The sequence below is a fragment of the Schistocerca piceifrons genome, chromosome X (assembly GCF_021461385.2).
Source record: "Schistocerca piceifrons isolate TAMUIC-IGC-003096 chromosome X, iqSchPice1.1, whole genome shotgun sequence".
Classification (NCBI taxonomy): Eukaryota; Metazoa; Arthropoda; class Insecta; order Orthoptera; family Acrididae; genus Schistocerca; species Schistocerca piceifrons.
The window spans coordinates 462,725,648-462,747,663 of NC_060149.1; the positions used below are offsets into that span (position 1 = coordinate 462,725,648).

General features: G+C 37.9%; 1 protein-coding gene and 1 long non-coding RNA gene across 2 annotated transcripts in view; one reads left to right on the plus strand and one right to left on the minus strand.

Annotated features, from left to right (window-relative positions):
- Positions 1-22,016, plus strand: part of LOC124723186 (protein PFC0760c-like) — a 125,577-nt gene that overhangs the window by 87,190 nt on the left and 16,371 nt on the right. The gene's annotated exons all lie outside the window — the stretch shown is intronic.
- LOC124723187 overlaps positions 19,286-22,016 on the minus strand; it is a 58,098-nt gene continuing 55,367 nt past the window's right edge. Inside the window, exon 4 of the long non-coding RNA XR_007006532.1 lies at positions 19,286-19,673. This is a non-coding gene — a long non-coding RNA (uncharacterized LOC124723187). The remainder of the gene's footprint in view (positions 19,674-22,016) is intronic.

Sequence of the window (22,016 nt, forward strand, 5' to 3'; positions counted from 1 at the left end):
CATCAGTACATAACAACTAAGTTAAAATCACCATCTAGGAGGAAACAACATAGAGCAGGATCATCTTTGGTAGGTACACTGGACAGCTTGCTGTAAAGATCAACGAGATGACAAATGAGACCATTGCAGCCCTTAAATATTCATGTGTGGATATGGAATTACTAAATCACTGAATCTTTCACGGCATGCAGTTGTATAGCGGATGGTGTAAGATTTCCAGGTGCCAGCTGAGGTGGCAGCATGCAAACGTCGACACCTGTGTCAACTAGGAAGTACTCCCTTAGATGGTTATCATAGATGAAGAGCCATGTGCCATTAGAATGTAGACGTGGGATATGATGAGTGTTGTCATTTTTTGTAGTGAGGTGGCTCAAAGCAGGGGAGTGACCTGATGCTCCTGTGTAAAGCTGCTGTACTAGTTTGGGTAGCTTCAGGGTGGATGACAGCAGCACACTTTGGCACCAAAGCGTGCTTGGAACCAGCAGGGGCGGTGCGGCGGAGTAGGTGCAGCATTCTGGCTGGGTCAGTTGTTGTCATGGTTAGGTGTGGGTTGATGGCCGGGCGTGAATGTGGCCAATAGTTGTTCTCATTTCACAACAAATACGGCACCTAGGTCTGAGCCAACCCTGCACTAGGCTTCGCAATGCTGGTGATCTGGTACTCACTACCCAACACTTCCTGCAGCTGCTGGCCCACACCTGTACCGTGTGAACTACCTAGCAGCAGAACCTTCTTCTTTCTGTTAGACTTTGTAACTGACCTATGCCTCCTAACTACTGAGGACTGCTGCATGTCCTTACATCTACATCTACAGCTGCGAGTGGCTCCTCTCCACTCAACTCTGACAGTTGGTGAAATCTATTGCATATATGCAAAGTATAACTGTCTGAATAACTCCTCCTCCTAGCTGCCTTCTTGCCAACTGCAGGTTCACATTCCCCACGACCCTTTGCATCCTCAACCTGTCTAGTTGCTCCTTTGTGCATTGTAACTGCATCTGAAGGCCACAGATCTTACACTACTGCTCCTCTATCAACTTATTTCTACTACAGATTCTGCATTCCCAGGAGAGGATCTTGCTAGAATACCCACAGGCTTCCCCACTGCACTCCCCCCAATGAAAATACTTTTCACAGATCCCACACCGTAACCCACTACTCACAAACCTACAACAGAGCCCACACTTCTCACTCATGGTAAAATTTTACAGTTACTGGAAAACAACTATGTCCATGTTTCACAAGTTCAGTTACACCAGAAGAACTATTTATAGAACTAACAATAGTGGTTTCAAAATTCTCTGTTTACTAAAAAAGCAACATCTTGTATTAATACTACTATACTACAGCTAATACCAGTATAAACAAAACTTCACAAAACTATTAGCTGAAACCAAAAATTCAAGCGGGCACTGTAACACTCAATGAAGTGAAAACACTGGATGAAAATTTTACTGAAACATTTCACTAGAAACAGTAAGAAATGTCAGCTGAAAACTAAAGCATGAAGTTTACTAAATAACTTCAGTGCACAGGGAACTGTAAAAAACACAGCAAGCAAATGTTTTCCAAAGTTTATTAAAAAGTTATTTGGCCAGAAACAGCACAAAACACTGCTGAAAACTATTAAATTTAGTAACTGTATATTAGTGCACAAATAACTTCATCAGTACTTAGCTTTATAACTGCTACAGCTGCAACTGCACACCACAAATGTAATCACACTTCTGAGGCGGGAGGCTCGGATGAACAACGTAAGCACACTCACGAATAACAGACCACTCGAGTCAATAACACATGAAGCAAGACTGAGATTAATGAAAATCCACTAATAAGTTACTTTTACAGCAAATATTAACACAAATAAATTTTAAAATAAGTAACTAAAGATTAAAACTTTATAAAATATTGATGAGCAATTTCAACAGCAGTTCAGCATGTGATGTCACACCAAAGGTAACAATCAAGTTGTGTGTTGTGTTTTCCTGTTGACACGTCTCAAACTGCAAGTGTGTTCACCTGTGTTGTTTGGTAGTCATTTCACTTCCACCATTTTCTGTTATCAGATAGAAACCAACAGTTAATGAAAACACTTTCAGTATAACAGACAAACATGAGAAACCTACTTGGATCAACAGCAGCATTTGTTGCAACAAACTCAAGTAGTAGTGCAGCAGTGAAAATAAATGGTCTGTAAACTTAGCTCGGGACATGTAAATTACTTACATGAGTAGAAAAATCTTTCATGATGTACCATTAGCTTAATCAGGTTTTCAAACCCATATTTATTACACTGTTTGCATTTGCCCCAGATTCTTTACTGCAGGAAATGAATTAAACAGTTGATCTATGAAGTTCTGCTGTACTACAGGGCATACAGGATAGCACCATCCCTCTGTTATATTTGTATTGTGAATTACTTGTAGAAGAAAGTCTCAAGATTATGTCTTGATGGCAACTGCGAGGACAAAACAGAGAGCAGTGTTGATTGTACAGAAAGGTGCCAGTGGAAGCATTGTGGTCAGTTTGTTCCAGGTTCCTGCTGAATTCCTGGGTTGAAATAAATGGACAGTATCTGTGACTTCCATTGTTTGCCTTGTACTTGATATTTCCCAAGTGAAATGCTCATATTTAGTTGACAGTCCTCTGCTCTGTTGAAGTTTACATTGAATTGGCTGTACATGCCATCCATCAGTGCTTAACGTGGAATGATTATGTACTTCACTCTCTTTATATTTTGTGGTGCCTTTGTCAGATTTCCCATCGACATTAGTAATAGAATACATTGCTTCTCTTTTCAAAGATTATTTCATTACCTGAATTATAGACTGAGCACCCTTTACCATGCAAAGTTCTTGTTTACTGATGAATTCTGGATATTGTTCAGTTTTGTTTTTGTGATAATGTTTTGGTACATAAGTAAAGGTATTTGCACCCTCACGCCTCCTTGCAACTTCCACTCCACCACCCAGTGCTGCTGAAAAATTTAGTTTATCTAGATTTGTGCAAATGTTTCACATATCGCATCTGGGCTGGATAAATATTTTGTTGCATGTATCTTCTTCTGTCATGAAATTAAGAGATAACTCAAACATTGTCAGTTCAAAACTTGACCATGTTCTTTTTCTGTTATAGCTCTGGATCTATTGATCTAAAAATGAATGTCACAGTTAGTAAATACATTGAAACTGTATCCCCTAGGGGTGTGTTTTTTTCTGTTAAAGGCATGCTGTTGTAACGGCATTTCTTTCATGTAAGTCTCCAGGTCAGCCAGTATCTGGTATTGTTGTGTGTATAGTCTTTCCTACCCACACAAACTTTGTATACTCACAACCACCCATGATAACTCACCAGCCTGTATGTGAACACTCCACTTGCATCAGTCCACTCTACATATTGTGAGCAAAAAATTCTTTCAGTTTTCCTGAAATGAGTAATTATACAAATTTGTTTGACATTACTTTCAACTTTTGATAGTCATGGGATGTCTGTATTCCAAAATACAGCTAGAAAATCTGTATATTTTCTTCAGCTTTACCTCGCTTGTTTCCCCTCCTCACATATTTATGTACATGTTGTGCAGAATGGTATCTCTGCCTTAGTCTCTTGCAAAATAATTTTAAAATCTTTCATGTTCAGTAGAAAGAGACTTACAAAAGACTGGCCATTAAATTCGAGAAATTCTATCTTTTCTGCAGCCTTTGGAAGTGTGGATGAGATATCTAAAATAATGTACTTTGCCTTTATGCAGTCTGTGATATTACCAACTTCCAGTAATTGTAGGAACAGGTGATATGTGGAAGAAATCTGATTTTGTTAGGAGGCCAGAAATAGATACAAGCATTAAGAGAAGGGGCATTCTGCTGCTAAGTAGCAGTCAAGGGTTACGTCTTGGTCCACAGTTGTAAGAGACTTTAGGTGAGGAGTACCAGATCATCAATATTTTTAAACCAAGTGCAGAGGTGACAGATGAATGTGAGGCTCTGTGTAAGAACTTTACCAAAGACAATCAGATATTGATAGTGGGAAGTGTGGGGAATATCCTTGGTAGGGACTGGGATTTTGAAATAAGTGGTAACTTGTACAAGATTGCTACTGAAACTTGAACCACTAACGTTCACCACATACAATTGTTTCATTGTCATGATCATCCCCCATCTTGACATTGTTCTGAAGTGAGTTAATATGGAAGCTGAGAGGATGCAGCTGATTGCTGACAAGACACACGTTTCTGTGGTGGCAGTTGAGATTATTCATAGGTTGGGCTATGCTAGATACGGTATGCACGATTATAGGGTTAGGAAGGGATGATTGACTAGGTTTATGAGAAACAGCATGGTAGGTGGATATGGACTTACTCAAGGCTGAATTGCAGTGATAACATGTAACAGGTTTAGAACTGTTTAGGATGAAGCCAGGTAGGAAGTATCCCTGGTTGAGGAAGCTTCCTTTAAAGCTGGAGGTTAATTCAGCAAATGGGGAATGGAAATCATAAGGCACTGTAAGCTTATATCATCAACATGTTGAGGGGATTAATGGTAAAATAGGTGTATTAGTGAAAGATGCTGGCATTGACATTATTTGTATCTTGGAGCACCATTTACATAGCAAATAAATTCTGTGGCTCCCTTTGGTGTGGTACATCTTATCTGATTTCCAAGAGCTCATTACATTTATTAAAAATGTGATTTTTTTTAAAAGTACTGTAAGGAAGAGATACTTTTAGGATAGGTGGAAGAGTTAAAATTAAAAAAAAAAAAAAAAACTTTTTGTTCTAGGCCTCTACAGATGCCCCATTTCATATTATAGGACTTTTCTCTCTAGGTTTGGTACTGTGCCTGGCTCAGTTCTTAAGGAGGACAAGAAATAAATTTTGTGTCAGGATTTCAATACAAACTTTCTTGCTGATCCTCCAGAGAAAACACTATTAATACTAGAACTGCCACATTTTTCAAACTCCCTAAAACTGCTGTCAGTACAAAAATGTCCCATCTTCAGTGGACCTTTTTTATTTCAGGGAATGTGTTTTTCTGTAACTGACAGACAATCTAATGGCGAGTTATTTTGTACATTAAGTACATTCATGCTAGATGCATATGTTCATCACCAAGATGAGTTCAATCTTTACCAAGATATGAGAAAGTGTTCAGCATATACTGAGAATTTTTATAGACAGGCGTCCCATATTTCTGACCATAATTGTTAGCTCTTGAACAATGAAATGAGTGAACTGGCATTAAACTTTAATGGGAAATACTGTCCATCACAAAAGGTATACGGATGAGGAATACTTTGCCAATTTGTTGTAACTCTCCAATACACATGACATGACAGAAAATTTTCATTTTTTTAGTTGCTGCCACCATGTCAACTATAAATCAAATAGGAGGAACATCACGATTTTCTGGAAGTGATTATGTGACATCACAGACTTATAAAATGGTCTTGTACTTTTCTTCAAGCAAAGATGATCCACTTCCATTCCTTTGGATTCAGTGGAACCCCTTACATGTGGAACAGCAAGAAATGCACCCAGCTCTTCAAATTGTAATGATTATTCTTCTACTTGCTCTATGGACATCTGTTTCAGTGCATTTTTTTTTATCTTCAAGAACAGATTCGTCAATAAACAAGTGACTTTCATTCAACAGAAAATCACTTATGTCACACCTTTACCCATATGAAGAAGGACCAAAATTCTCCCAAAGAATATTTTACATTCTGCTCTTTCTGTGAGTTCCAGTATTAGTGTGGGAACTACTTCCCACTTTGGTTCATCAGGAGCTTCAATTTCTCTAATGACAAATTACAGGATAAGCATCTTTTACCTTAATTAGGATGCCTTTTAGCATCTGCATGCCACAATTTTGCATCATTTAGCTAAAAATAAACTCTGTTTATCATTGTTATCTTGAAAAATGCCATCTGAGCAACTCTTACTGTGCAACGATGTCACATTGTGACAGAAATGCCTCTACCACCTTCCCTATTACTATGACAATGTGGTTGCACTTTGGGTTAGGTAGTGTCTATAGATAATTGAAATGAAATGAGCATTCCCCCTGAAATGAATACAGCACAGTGAAATTGGAAAAAGAAAGATGTACAGTCTCAGAAGCAGTTTATTTCATAACATTTCCACTACTATGTATACATTATGATTCATCAGTATCTTCATTGCTGCCCTCTGGTTCATCTGATCTCTATGCTGCTCTTTGTTTTGCATCATAATCAGAATCAGTTGAAATACTACCTGCCTCTTTTTTTTTAAATTCAACTTATTCAGTATTACTTATCAGTGCTAACATCTGCTTATCTGTGAGACTCAAACAGTGAAGCAGGCTACACTGCTTCACAGTACATGTGTTTTCCATTTAAATGAAGTTTTATTGCACCACACTTATAGTTTTTGATCTCTATTGCAGCAGCAAACACATTAAAGGCGGAAAACAATGTGCAGCAGTCAGCACAACTTACATTATTCAGTGGAAAATGTCACATTAGTAGTCCTAGTTATTCCTTATTGTTTCTTGAAAATTATGCAAGTGATGGCATTGATTTTTAGTTCAGAGTGAACTATGTTAAGAAACATTAAAAGTTATGAAACCTTATCCACCTTCTAAAACAATTAGAGGAAGGAGAGGGATTACAGTTTTGCTCTGGGACAAAAATATCCCATTGGTGATTCTAGTGTTAAGAGATTTACTTGAATCTTGTCTAGTACAGATAGTATACTTTCCAACTAGGGATCACAGACAATATCTTAATAGACTGTTCTCTATTTGATGAGCACAGTGGGGTAAATATTAGTAATGGACGGTCAGGTCACAATGCATAAACAGTAATTCTGAAAAGAATCAGGGCACATTCAAATCCCAATGTAGTAAACAAAACAATTAGAGATATAAGTCCAGTTAAAATCAAAACATTTAAAGCCAATGCCAAAGGGCAAACTTGGCAAGTAGTTTACAATACAGACAGTTCAGATAACAGACAGTGCACTTCTTCAAACTTTTCACCACTTTCTTTGAAAGCTATTTCCCATTAAAATTGCAGACAGATATGCAGTACTGATAAGCAGTCCATTTGGGCAAGTAATGTCATTAGAAAATAACAGAAGCTGTATCCTAATGTGAAAAAGATTATTTCACTACATAGAAAGTACATGCAGGAAAAAGCATGTCAAAGTAATCATTAAGCAACTTCATATTTTTCTGGAAAAGTGGTCTAAAGTTAAGAAATACTATGAATTGATAAATGATAAAACAGGCAAACAAGTACACAAGGGAAAATAAAAATTAAAATATTGTTGTGGCTTTTGTGACCACTTGTTGACATAGTAGATGTTGCCATTTGCCTCAGGATCTTCAATATTTATTTAACAATTTTTTCTTACATGTTTCCAGCATGAGTGGCTGGCACTGTCAGAGAGGTTCATCCTCCATTGTTGATGGCAGACTGAAGTCAAGCCCACAACCATAGGTTATATGTTCCTAACATGCCAATGTCAAGGGCCTTTCACTGGTCATTACCACTGTAGTCCTCCTTGTGTTACCTATAACAGTCTTTCCCTGCAGCACAGGAATCCAGTATCCATTTACGTTGCTGCTTTCTTGTTAAGATTATTGACATGTTTGTAAATTTTTAAGACATTTCCTGAACAAATGGGCAAGGTACCTCTTTTCCCCAGTGAGAAATGTAGTGTATTCTCAACATTGCCAGGGGGCCCTTTGTCCTTTGCCATTCTGAGACAGTCTCTGATCTTCTTGCTCACTTCTTCCATTTGATGTGAAACCATGGTGGCAAACAGTCCATTGATTTCCAAATACATTTGGACCATCTCCGCACTAGCATTAAATGTACTATGGAAGTATAAAAGGACCAACAGTTACACTTTGTATGTGTGCTGGTTAGGAGGTATGGTGAGAATCTGCACCACATCATGTATCAGAAACTACTGCACATGGACTGCATCTACCTCTACATACACACTCCACAAGCCACCATGCACTGCATGGTGTAGGGTACCACATACTGCTACTAGTCATTTCCTTTCCTGTTCCACTTGCAAATAGAGTAAGGGGAAAATGACTATCTGTAAGCCTCCATGTGAGCAATAATTTTTGTCATCTTATCTTTGTGGTCCTTATGCAAAATGTACTTCAGTGGCAGTACTTGTATGCTGATTGAACCTACCAGTAACGAATGTAGTGGCATGCCTCTGAATTGTGTCAATGTCTTTGTTTAATCTGACTGTTGGGGATTCCAGTAACTCTAGCAGTATTCAAGAATAAGCTACGCTAGTATTCTATACATAGTCTCCTTTAAATATGAGCTAAACTTTCCCATAATTCTCACAATAAAATGAAGTCTAGCATACTCCCTACTGCTACCAACCTGATGTTCTCATTCCATTTCATGTCACTTTGCAGTGTTAGACCTAGATATTTAATCAATGTGACTGTGTCAGGCTGCACACTACTGATGCCCTATATGAAAATTGTAGAACTGCTTTTCCCACTCATCCCCTTTAACTTATATTTTTCTGCATTTAGAGCAAGCTGCCAGTCATGAGACAAACTAGAAATTCTGTCTAAGTCATCTTGTACCCAACGACAGCCACTCAATAATGATACTTGTGCAAACTTTCAGATCATCACTTAAGCCAGAAAAGAGATGATTAATAAGCTTGAAACACTCTCAAGACCAACTTGTTAACCACAGTACCTTGGAGACAAAATGCAGCACCTGAAATGCATACTGAGGCGCAAAACATACTCTACTAGTTAACATCAGTGTCACAAAACCTAACACTCAGTGAAGTGACACATTCGAAGAAGAAATGTCATATGTGGTCTTTCTGCCGTACATCCACAGCCTAATGGACAGAATTGAATGTATATTGTGCAGACACTGTTTGCAAACCAACCAGACAGTTCAGAGAGTGTCTCACCTTGGAAAAAGATAAAAAGGGATCCACTCATAATGTCAGGAATATATGGCACACCATTTTTCTTATGGTAAAGTTTGTTGGAATGATCAGAAGACCCATTAATACCAAGATCATCAGACATAAATTGTATTGCAGGAGGACGTTTGGAGAAATTGGTCATGGTGGAGTACACACTGTGAGAGACTGATCACATAATAAAATTCACTGACTCCCAGGTTTTAGCTTTGTAAAAGAGCTACCACACAGATTGTTTCAGGCCAAAAATAGAAGAAGAAGAAGAAGAAGAAGAAGAAGAAGAAGAAGAAGAATGGTACAAACATGACAATAGTTTTAACAAGAAAGAAGAAAACCTCAAGGTAAATTTATCCTTGATTCACGTGCCACAGCAAAAGATGAATTTAGATTACATGGTGAGAACAATAGTGATAAATGACGCCCAAAATACCCTCAATATTGCTATGGAAAATATGTACAATATCTGGACACAGGATTGAGTCCAGTTTGTCACAAGCAATCTGGGATAATTATTTGATAATGCCAGCCATTTGTGTTGGCAGAATGACAGAAAAATCATTCAGCAGGCTGAAGATTCTGAGACAAAAGCCAACAGGCAGTACGTCAAAATAAAAGTTATTGATCTTACATTCAAATGTTTACACACGTAGTCCCATGTTACTCACAATTGGAAGTGAAATTATTTGTGGAATAATTCTGTTTATATGACATTTTAAAGGATTTGTGTTGTGTGTATTTACTTTAAATATATTAACTGCAAAATGTCCCCAAATTAAAATTTTTGTTTCAGATGGCTTATCACCAACAGAAAGTCGGACAGAGTTAATAACGTTTTATAAGAATAAATTAAACAGTTTAAAGTGTGTAACCATATTTGTTGTATTAAAATTGGAAATACTGATGAAAATATCCAGAAAGTATCAAATATGGTATTGGATAATTACTGATATGTGAAATAACTGACGATGTAGCCATACCATAAGAAAGAGAATGATACATTTTACATGAATAATTATCTGTGGGCAAGATGTGTGTGAAAACTGTGTAATACTTATTGCATGTTGACCAAAAGCAAATGTGAAGCTGGTTTGAGAGAATCCAGTTGATTTTGCGATCTGATTTCTTCCTGAGAATGTCAGTGCCATCTGCTGTAAATGAAATAACAATACAATTGTTATAAGCCTATAGCCCTGCACCTAAAAAAAGCACAACCATTGTCATCTAGCTGAATTTGTGGCCAGTGGTTTTTTGGAATAAGATGGGATTGATCTTTTTGATGACTTTTCAAAGAGTACAAAAAATCTGAAAACATACCATTCAAGATCTTTTGACAAGTTGGATGTAAAAATAAGTGATACTATGTAAAGTTTGATAAAGAAAGACACACTTTTTTTTTTCAGGATAATGGTATGTGCTTTGACAAAGGGAAACTGAAGACTTTGAATTGGAACTTGTAACATCTATTCTATGTCCAATGTCTGTGACCTCATAGCATTTATCTGTTCTTAAATCTGAAGAAATTTGATGTAGGAAAATGTTTTAAGTCTACATAAGAGGCTATGATAACTATAAAAGTGGATCTTGTTGACCTTTTAGAAATCCACTTTAAGAATGGAATCCAGTCATTGGATAACTTATGTTGTAAGTTGAAACCTTTCTAAATGACTTCCAATTTTTAAAAAATGGTTTAGTTTGGTACATGGTGAATGCTGCACTGCACCAGTGAACTTGAAAGTGCTTGTACAATGCGTACAATGGTGCAGAAAATGAGCCCCACATCACAGAACAAACAGCACCTGCTACATTCAAAACACAGTTGTACTAATGAATATATAAATGTGTTATGCCAGTTGAAGATGGGTGAAAGCCCAAAATGCATATTGTCATAAATAAAGCTACATGAAAATGGCTGGTAGCTGCATTTATTCAAGTAACATAATACAAGACACGTGAATTTTTCTTGAGTTATACTGCCCACAGATACTCAAGATCAGTACAGTACATCATCAGTCACCCGCAACAGAAAATGTTCTATATTGTGTTACACAGTTTTTCCTGTTCTGATCATAATAAACTGGCTCTACAATTTTCATCATTGGTTTGTTAGTGTGGAAGTTGTCACTATTGTTACTAGGTACATAATCTGTGGATTTCACACATTTTCTCTGTATTTATATCTACATCTATGTTCTGCAAGTCACCTTATGGGGCATCATTTAACCCTTTTCCTGTTCCAGTCATGTGTGGTGCTTGGGAAAAATGACTGTCAATATACCTCCACGTGAGCTTCTCCTATTTTATTGTCATGGTCATTTTGTGAGTTGTATGTAGGAGGAAGTAATATGTTGCTCAAATTTTCTTGGAAGGGATACTTGGAATTTCAACAGTGAACTTCTCCATGGTGCACAGTACTCCTCGTGTAACATTTGCCACTAGAGTTTGTTGATCGTCTCTGTAATGCATTCATGCTTACTAAGCAATCCTATAATAAAACATGCAATTCTTCATTTGATCTTCTTTGTTTCTTCTGTCAATCTAACCTGAGCTCCTGACTGAGTACTCTAAGAATGTAATGCCTTTTATTCATCTCATAATATACTGTGTTTCAGAATGTATGTCTGATTTACAGGAGACATTTCAGCATTACAATTTACTTATTTAAAATTTTGTCAGACTTGCAATATTACTTGTTGAGGAATTTATACAAGATTATTTCTAATGCTATCTCAATATTTGCATCTGCTATAACTAGCATAAATTTTTATTCCATTTTAAGGATCCAGCTCTATCATTTTGTCCTCCATGAAATCTTCCTGTGAGTAGCAGCATCTTTTTATTAGAAAATAATGTAACCTGATATTTAAAACATTTAGCCTCATGTTCCTTATGTCACACTCTTTAATTTTGTTGTGAGTTTTCATGGATTTATACTCAGGAATTTGACTGAGTTAAGTTCTTCCATTTTTGATTATTATGAATAATACTAATTTCTTCAGTTTTGGACTGTTTGGTTTTAAAACTCATCATATGAATTTTGAAATGTTCATCATTAATGTATTTACAGAGAATCATGTTTCCGAATTATTAACGTATTCATAGCACTCTGTGGTGTACTGTCAGCATTTTCATTTTCAGTTAGGTCAGATGTATCATCAGCAAACAACAGGAATAAAAGTTGGCCCAAAGATAGAGCATTTAGAAACACTTTGGGGCACAGATTTCCACTCTGAGAAGTAATTGGCTTCATTTGATGTGATTATTATCCTTTGTTTCCTCTCCATAAGATGTGATTCAAACCATTTCAAATCAATATCCCTTATTCTGTATTTGCTGAGTTTGAAAAGCAGCTGGTCATGATTTTCAGAGTTGAATCCTTTTGTAATATCACAGAATATTCCTGCAACTTTAGTTTCTCTATCTAACAATGTAGTAGTTTTTTCATTAAATTAATTTATGACATCTACTACAGTTTTACATTGTTAGAATCTATATTGGTTGTTTAAAATGATGTTGTACTGTTTGATGAAGTGTTGAGTCTTTGAACAAAATCCAATTCAGATGTAGCAAATTATGAGTAGAAAGCAAATAGTTGGGGGTTGAAAGGCAATGTCAGTGAATTACTAAAATTCAAAACAACTTTGCAGATAGTTCTACTTTTATATAAAACTGAACTCCATCTGAACAGGCCATGAAGACCCAATGACACTGACAGGCTGCAGTGTCACCCTCAGCTCACAGGTGTCACTGGATGCAGATATGGATGGGCATATGGTCAGCACACCATTCTCCTGACCATATGTCAGTTTATGGGATGAGAGCTGCTACTACTCAATCAAGTAGCTCCTCAGTTTGCCTCAGAAGGGCTGAGTGCATCCTGCTTGCCACCAATGCTCAGCGGATCAGATAGTCACCCATTCAAATGCTAGGCCAGCCTGACAGTGCTTAACTTTGGTGATTTGCTGGGAACCAGTGTAAACACTACGGCGAGGCCATTGGCAACTTCTATGTACTACAATATATTAGTGGCAGTAAACTTGTTTAAGGATTGGGGGGGGGGGGGGTATTATATTTGCAGGACATTGTAGTAAGTAAATATTATTGGTATAACCTTTTTACAGATATCACAGATATGATCTTTCCATGTGAGATGTTCATCGATCAAAATGCCTACAAACTTATGTTTATCAGATGTTTCAACTGTACAAAGTTATTCAACATCACTGTTATTATAATTTAACAAGAACTTTATTACTACATTCTTGTTTTTATTCAGTGTAAGTTTATTCTTTGTTAGATATTCTGTGATCGTTTCAAAGTTCTCTTTATTGCTATCAAATGTTAGTCACTCAGTATGGCTCCAGTTAATAAATGATGTCTCATCAGCCTATTTCACTAATTTTGAGTTTTGGGGCTGTGTTATGTCAGTAATATCTACAAGATCAAAGAATGGCCAATCTATATGTCACTGTGGGACTCCATAGTTCAGAGTTCTGTATGCTGATTATATTGTCTTAGTTTCATCATTTAACTGAGTTTAGTGCACTGTCTTTTATCTCACAGACAAGAACTTTAGAATTTCAGTGCTACTTTTCTTACACTTGGCTAATAGAACTGCATAATTCACAGAATCATATGCGTTACACAAATCTGGAAAAATTCCAATAACTTTGTTTCCTTTGTCCAGTCTGTTTAGCAGTTCATGGAAAAAAGCTGCTACTGCTGTTATTATGGATTGTCATTTTCAGAACCTGTGCTGCTTGTTGTTCAGTAGAATGTATTTACAGGAGGAGTATTCCATTTGGTCTAGAATTACTCTTTCAAGCAGCTTGCTAGCTGTTGAAGTCAGTGATATTGGCTTGTAATTATTTGTCAGTGGTTGCACACTTTTTACTTACTGGTCAAATCTCAGTAATTTTTAAAAATGCAGGAAAGTTTGCCTGCTCAGTTGAACTATTTATTAAATGTGTTGTTTGTTTTATTAATTCATTTTTTAATTTTGTATGTAATGTAAATGGTATGTCATCCCAGCCAGTTGATGTTTTTATTTTGAGTTTTGAAATTATTTTCACGACCTCATATTCTTACACTCCTTACTCATTTTAACTGAGTTTATTTGTAGTGTTGATTCATCAATTTCTTCTCTGCATGCCTTACTAAAATGTTTTATGAAGGCCTTATATACTGTCTTTGGCTCATTCAACAACAACAACATTCCATTTTCTTCTAGTGCTATATTTCTGCAGACTGGAGACTCTCTTATGTTCACATTCTTTGTTTGCAATATGCCAGGCTGTTTTGCTAACGTTATTGGGGAATTTTAAGGCTCTTTGTGTGATCTGATTTGCTTAGTTCTTTTTTTACTATTGGACATGCCTGATTAAAACTATGCATAAATATTTCATAGAAAAGGCCCCATTTTTCATTTATATCCTGTGATCTGGATAATTTCTGCTCATATCTCTGTGCAAGTTCCTTCTTAATGAGTAGGTCACTATGCAGAACTCTTTTTGGTCTGCTTTAATCTCTATATATAGAGTTGTTATTTCAATAGTCCTTACCATTGTATCTGTCCTATCTAGATTTGCACCAACATGATCAATGCAGGATTGTTAGTTAGATGTTATTCTGGTTGTTTCCTCATTTGTTTTGATATGGTTATAGCAGTGCAACATGTCCAAGTGTGTAAGATAATTTAAATTATAGTTTAAAGAGTCTGTGTTTACATCTACATCTACATTTATACTCCGCAAGCCACCCAACGGTGTGTGGCGGAGGGCACTTTACGTGCCACTGCAATACCTCCCTTTCCTGTTCCAGTCGCGTATGGTTCGCGGGAAGAACGACTGTCTGAAAGCCTCCGTGCGCGCTCTAATCTCTCTAATTTTACATTCGTGATCTCCTCGGGAGGTATAAGTAGCGGGAAGCAATATATTCGATACCTCATCCAGAAACGCACCCTCTCGAAACCTGGCGAGCAAGCTACACCGCGATGCAGAGCGCCTCTCTTGCAGAGTCTGCCACTTGAGTTTATTAAACATCTCCATAACACTATCACGGTTACCAAATAACCCTGTGATGAAACGCGCCACTCTTCCCTGGATCCTCTCTATCTCCTCCGTCAAACCGATCTGGTACGGATCCCACACTGATGAGCAATACTCAAGTATAGGTCGAACGAGTGTTTTGTAAGCCACCTCCTTTGTTGATGGACTACATTTTCTAAGCACTCTCCCAATGAATCTCAACCTGGTACCCGCCTTACCAACAATTAATTTTATATGATCATTCCACTTAAAATCGTTCCGCACGCATACTCCCAGATATTTTACAGAAGTAACTGCTACCAGTGTTTGTTCCCCTATCATATAATCATACAATAAAGGATCCTTCTTTCTATGTATTCGCAATACATTACATTTGTCTATGTTAAGGGACAGTTGCCACTCCCTGCACCAAGTGCCTATCCGCTGCAGATCTTCCTGCATTTCGCTACAATTTTCTAATGCTGCAACTTCTCTGTATACTACAGCATCATCCGACACTATCTACTAGGTCATTTATATATATTGTGAAAAGCAATGGTCCCATAACACTCCCCTTTGGCACGCCAGAGGTTACTTTAACGTCTGTAGACGTCTCTCCATTGATAACAACATGCTGTGTTCTGTTTGCTAAAAACTGTTCAATCCAGCCACACAGCTGGTCTGATATTCCGTAGGCTCTTACTTTGTTTATCAGGCGACAGTGCGGAACTGTATCGAACGCCTTCCGGAAGTCAAGAAAAATAGCATCTACCTGGGAGCCTGTATCTAATATTTTCTGGGTCTCATGAACAAATAAAGCGAGTTGGGTCTCACACGATCGCTGTTTCCGGAATCCATGTTGATTCCTACAGAGTAGATTCTGGGTTTCCAAAAACGACATGATACTCGAGCAAAAAACATGTTCTAAAATTCTATAACAGATCGACGTCAGAGATGTAGGTCTATAGCTTTGCGCATCTGCTCGACGACCGTTCTTGAAGACTGGGACTACCTGTGCTCTTTTCCAATCATTTGGAACCTTCCGTTCCTCTAGAGACTTGCGGTACACAGCTATTAGAAGGGGGGGCACGTTCTTTTGCGTACTCTGTGTAGAATCGAATTGGTATCCCGTCAGGTCCAGTGGACTTTCCTCTGTTGAGTGATTCCAGTTGCTTTTCTATTCCTTGGACACTTATTTCGATGTCAGACATTTTCTCGTTTGTGCGAGGATTTAGAGAAGGAACTGCAGTGCGGTCTTCCTCTGTGAAACAGCTTTGGAAAAAGGTGTTTAGTATTTCAGCTTTACACGTGTCATCCTCTGTTTCAATGCCATCATCATCCCGGAGTGTCTGGATATGCTGTTTCGAGCCACTTACTGATTTAACGTAAGACCAGAACTTCCTAGGATTTTCTGTCAAGTCGGTACATAGAATTTTACTTTTGAATTCACTGAACGCTTCACGCATAGCCCTCCTCACGCTAAATTTGACATCGTTTAGCTTCTGTTTGTCTGAGAGGTTTTGGCTGCGTTTAAACTTGGAGTGAAGCTCTCTTTGCTTTCGCAGTAGTTTCCTAACTTTGTTGTTGTACCATGGTGGGTTTTTCCCTGTTTTGCACTTACAGAGTCGAAAAGTTCGGGTCTCTTTTTTTTATCAGTAGGTCCAAGATGTTATCTCCACAAATCGGTTCTCTGTTTAATTGCTCGAGGTAATTTTCGGATAGTGCACTCAGTATAATGTCACTCGATGCTCTGTCCCTACCACCCGTCCTAAACATCTGAGTGTCCCAGTCTATATCTGGTAAATTGAAATCTCCACCTAAGACTATAACATGCTGAGAAAATTTATGTGAAATGTATTCCAAATTTTCTCTCAGTTGTTCTGCCACTACTGTTATTAACCTGTTTTTTGTTTGTAGATAGTCTACGCAAAAGTTTTTGCAAGTGGCAAAAGAACTCTTCTACAGCATTATTTCGTGAGCTATACACACCAATAATTATTAAGTTGTTTTTGCCTACATTCATTGTAACTATTGCTACTTGAAAGGCCATCTCCATTGCGAGATATCAACCCACTCAATGTTTTTGCAATGAATGTTATTTCTGACATAAGTACCCATACCACAACCTTTGTGTATCTTCGTGTAGTGTGCACCCACAATTTGATAATTGTTCAACTTAAAACTATAACCCTCTTTGCCCTTATACAAAGTCCATTCACAATATATATGTATGATTTACTTCCTGTTTCATCAGCAATGGACTGGACATTCTGGAACATTATTTTACACTTTTTATCTTTCTTGATGTTGTCGGTAAATCATTTGCCTTTGCGTGTGCACACTGAAGGCCTATTTACACTAAAAAAGGGACGTCAGTCTCACTCAAAAACTAAATTTTGCTTAATTTTTAGCACAGAAAATGCTTGCCCTCATAGCTCAGATGTAGTCCATTTTTAGTTGTATGCTGTAATCTAATGTGCGTGTATCTAAAGGTAAACATTTTTCATATCTCAAGCATAATGATTTAACTCTGGCATATGTTTCTCTTATCTGTTTGCTAACACACAAGCTGTACATTAAATCATGTAGATGTGGGATGGTAGGAACAACAATGTTTTTTTAATTTGTTTCATTGTACAGATTTAGACAGATCTCCAATACATGTATCAGCTTCATTACAAACAACATTATTTGTACCTGTTATAGAGACAACAAAGTCATTGTCATGCAACATTTTGCTCTCTAAAGTTGAGTCTTCTATGATGTTTTTCGTCCTTGCTCCTGGCTTCCCGGTGCTGCTTTATTGGATTTTATGATTTACACTTTGTAGAGTATCGGCTAATATTCTTCCATGACTATCAGCAAGAAAAAGTACATTGCACTGTATGTAAGATTTTGGAGTGGAGTTGCCATTGCTTTCATGTTGTTTATAAGGTTTGTTAAGTCTTTCTCCCACCTGATCCTACAGGATCACTGCTTTTAGTCACTGAGGATTGGCTTTTGTTGCATGGTTTGCTACTTTGTGGTCACTGGCAGTCAATTTCTGTTGCATTCTTCTCATGTTGACTGGTTTGTTTTTCTGTTCACACACTGTTTACAAAGTTTGTCATCCATATTGCACTCAATAGTACCAGTCAACAGTACACTGTACCTGTAATTATCTGCAGATATAATTTCATTTGCTATGTTTGACAGCCATTTGACACTGTCTTTGTGCTTCTCATAACTCATCAGATTCCCATTTTGTGGCTTACTTTGTGATGGTTCACCTTCTTTTAGTTCTTCATTTGTTGTCCTCTGTGTCGATGTACTGTGTTGCTACACTGGCTGAAAAATGGGGTGTGGAAGTATAACACTGACTACTTTAAATGATGTAGCCAATAGTTGCACATTTACGTTTCACAGTACATTACTTCTACTGTTTACAAACCCTCAATAATACACAGTTACGTGGCCAGTGCACTATTGTTTAACTTTCGATAAGCCTCATTAATAGGTTGCACGCAAACATTCACATACTGCTGCAATAGTTTACCGTTGAACATTTACGAGCAGTAAAAACCTAACCACATAGTTCACAGTTCTTGAAGAATAAAAAGGTACATATAGAACAGACACTGTCATTGTTTTAACACATGGCCTAATTGTGTTACACTTATTTCACAGAAGCATTGTTGTTGATCTAACCAATACAGGTTCCTCGTCTGAAACTCGGCCGTGGACTGACTGTCTCAGTACCAGAAAACAGGCCCTCATATATCCTCACAATAACATGTGCTGAAACCACACATTGATTGAAGTTAAATTTACAGAAATTACAATTAAACTCATCGAAAAATTGGTTGTTTTTAACAGTTTTTTCTACTACAAGAATTAGGCCAAATTATTTGTTTAAATCATGAAATTAACCAATATTGATATGCAAACAATACTTTTGACAATACTGTTAATTACTTTGGAATTAATTAACGGCTGGCTTTGCTAATATCCTTTCGAATAGAGCCAAATAGATTCTTTAAGAATACTACTAGTTATTCCTCCAGATGTTTACAATTAGTACAAAATTTATATTTGTTTATAGGTCACCAATAGAGTTTAAGTTATGAAACAATTACCGATTTCACTCTATAACAAAAGATACTAACTAGGCATACTCAAAATTAATTAGAAAACCAATTACATACATAAAACTAAACACAAAATTAGATGTGGTGTTATATTCTTTGAAACTGAGGGCCAGTCTTCCTTTTTTATGAAAATGCATATTATACTCATGTATGTTACTGGCAATGAATTCAAAAATGAAAAAAGAGGCAGCTGGAAAAACAAGAGGGAAGTACAAGTATCGCAGCTTGCTTTGACACAACTCGATTTGTTGTTTGGAATATGGTGCAGCTTCCTCACCTCAGAATTTTTATTTGGTAGTTGCAAAATATCACACCTTACAATGTCCACAATTTTTTGTAAAGTTGAAATGTGTTCTTTTTCTCCACTTTCACAACTTTCACAATTTCCTTTTTTTCACTGCAGAACTGCAACTCATATTCATCTGGTTGCTATACATCACTACACTTGATGCCATCTTGGAAGCTGTGGTTGCCTTTATTCTTCAAAACTAGCTTACATATTCCTTGTTGAATGTGGTTGTGTATTGTCCTAGTAAAACATGGCATGTGGTGTGGCCTGAAAGATAAACCACCCATGCTCTAAAATCTCCCCATGTAGTATTTGCTATTAAGATCTCCCCTCCCTCAATATGTTTGGGTTGATATCACATGTTGTGTCCATTGACACCCCAAGCTATAGTCATTTTTAAAATTAACTTGTACACGGTTTTGCCTCCCAGTAAGCAGACCCCATAGTGGCATCTTACATAAATGATAATACTATAGGACAGGTTGAAGCCAGAAAATCTGATAATATTAAATGCAGGAACTCTTTTTCCACTTAGGCTCTATTTATTTAGGCATCATCTTTGTTATTCAACTTGTGAAGCTTTTCTGAGCCACTGTCTGACATTTACATTAAATAAGACATACCTTTTGATCCATAGTGAGAAGATACTCCAGGATATAAAATATGTCAGAAAAACAACAAATTTTTTACAATGAAAAATATACTAATGCACCTTCCACAGATCCCAAGTGAAATGATGTCATGGATGTTGAATGAGTAAAACGAAAGAAAAATGCCTTATTTGGGCTCAACACTTGATAATAGCTTACAGAACCAAAAGAAGTTTTATGACAAAGGAGAGGTCTAAATAAATGCAGCCTCAGTGGGAAAATGCCACCTATGTTTAATGAGGAACTGTGCTGTGGTGTCCCTTACAAAGAAGATAAAACTATTACATTTCATCACTCAACTTGCCACTGATGAAGTCATTTTTCCACTGCAGCCAGCATCATATGTTTTACCGGAAAAATGGAAGCTGACACTGGCGTGCATACCACCAGGCCTGCCTGCTGCAGATGACACTAGCCAGTCATTGCAGTCTGGCCTACACCTGTTCCAGAACTTAGATTTTATAGAAGACTGTGGTTGACACTGTATGGTCCACTACAGTCACATAGACAGGATGGAGAACATCCCACACTGTGGCCATGTTCTACTATCTTTTACTTACTGTTTACTGCCTGCAACTACCTGATAATGATACTGCCTAAATAAATCTACGAATTACGAAAAGTGGGGGATATAATGCATCTGTTCATTTAGTATGCCAGTCAGTCAGGCTCCAACTCATGGCAGGTGATATGAGTGTGCCTACAGAGCAGCAAGTTAACTGTGTATCCTTTTCTGTTTTTTTCCACGTCGTGTATTTATTAAAGTTCATGTGTGTTTTTGTGTTTTAGGGGTTTAATCTCATGTTTTTGTAAGCGTAAATTCATTTAGTCTCTAACACTGTAGTTGCTCACTGAACAACCAGCTACATAGTTTATTAATGCATCAGCATCCACTGGTGGCAGATCAGGGGGCAGCAAGTCACACATCTAGGATTGTCTGCTTTTACAGTTCACTTCTTCAGTTAGTCTTGCTAGGATGGATAGGATGTGTGCATGCTGTGTACAGATGCAGGAGGAGCTGTTCGCAGTTTATTAAGAGCTGAGTGCTCTTTTAATTATGCTCAGTCACATTCAGACTGCTGCCTGAGAGTGTAGCAGTGGCGGAGAAGTTTGGGACATCTCAGGTGTCACTTGCTTTGCCCACAGGCTTTGCTTCCAAGGTATCTCCTAGCGCACCCAATGCTTTGGATCAGCCCTCACAGCAGGGTGAGTGGCAGATGGTAACACGTTCATGTTGCTCGAGGCAGGGGGCCAATGTGGAGACTGGCTGCCTCGCCTTGGCCATTCACCCTGAGAGTGGACAGGTGGCCACTTCTTCAGCAGGGTCCGAGCAGGCACATAGGGGAAGAGGTTTACTGGTTATTGGGAGCTCCAATGTTAGGTGCATCGCGGACCCTCTTAGGCAGATATCATTGAGGGCTGGAAATAAAGCCAATGTGCAGTTGGCATGTCTGCCAGAGGCCTCATCCGAGATATGGAGTGGCCTTGCCTGTGGCTATTGAGTGTGCAGGGTGCAGTTGTCTGCAAGTTGTGGCTCACGCCAGCACCAACGACATCTGTCCCATGGGTTCTGAGGTGATTCTCAATTTGAGTAGGCAACTGGCAGATTTGGTGAAAACTGCTGGCCTCACACACAGGATGCCAGCTGAGCTCTCAATCTGCATCATCATTCCCAGAGTTGATCGGGGCCCTTTGGTTTGGAGCCAGATGGAGGGTCTCAACCAAAGGGTTTGTAAAGTCTGTGATGATCTTGGCTGCAGATTTACAGACCTACTCTTATCATGTGCGGTTTGCAGGACTCTCCTTGATAGGTCCAGGGTACACTACACAAATGAAGCGGCTACTCGGGTAGCAGAGTACTTGTGGAGTGCACACGTGGTAGTTTGAGCTGCTCTAATGAACACTTGCCAGTCGATTCACAGCAAGGGAAGTCAAACGTCATTCAGAATAAAAACACTTT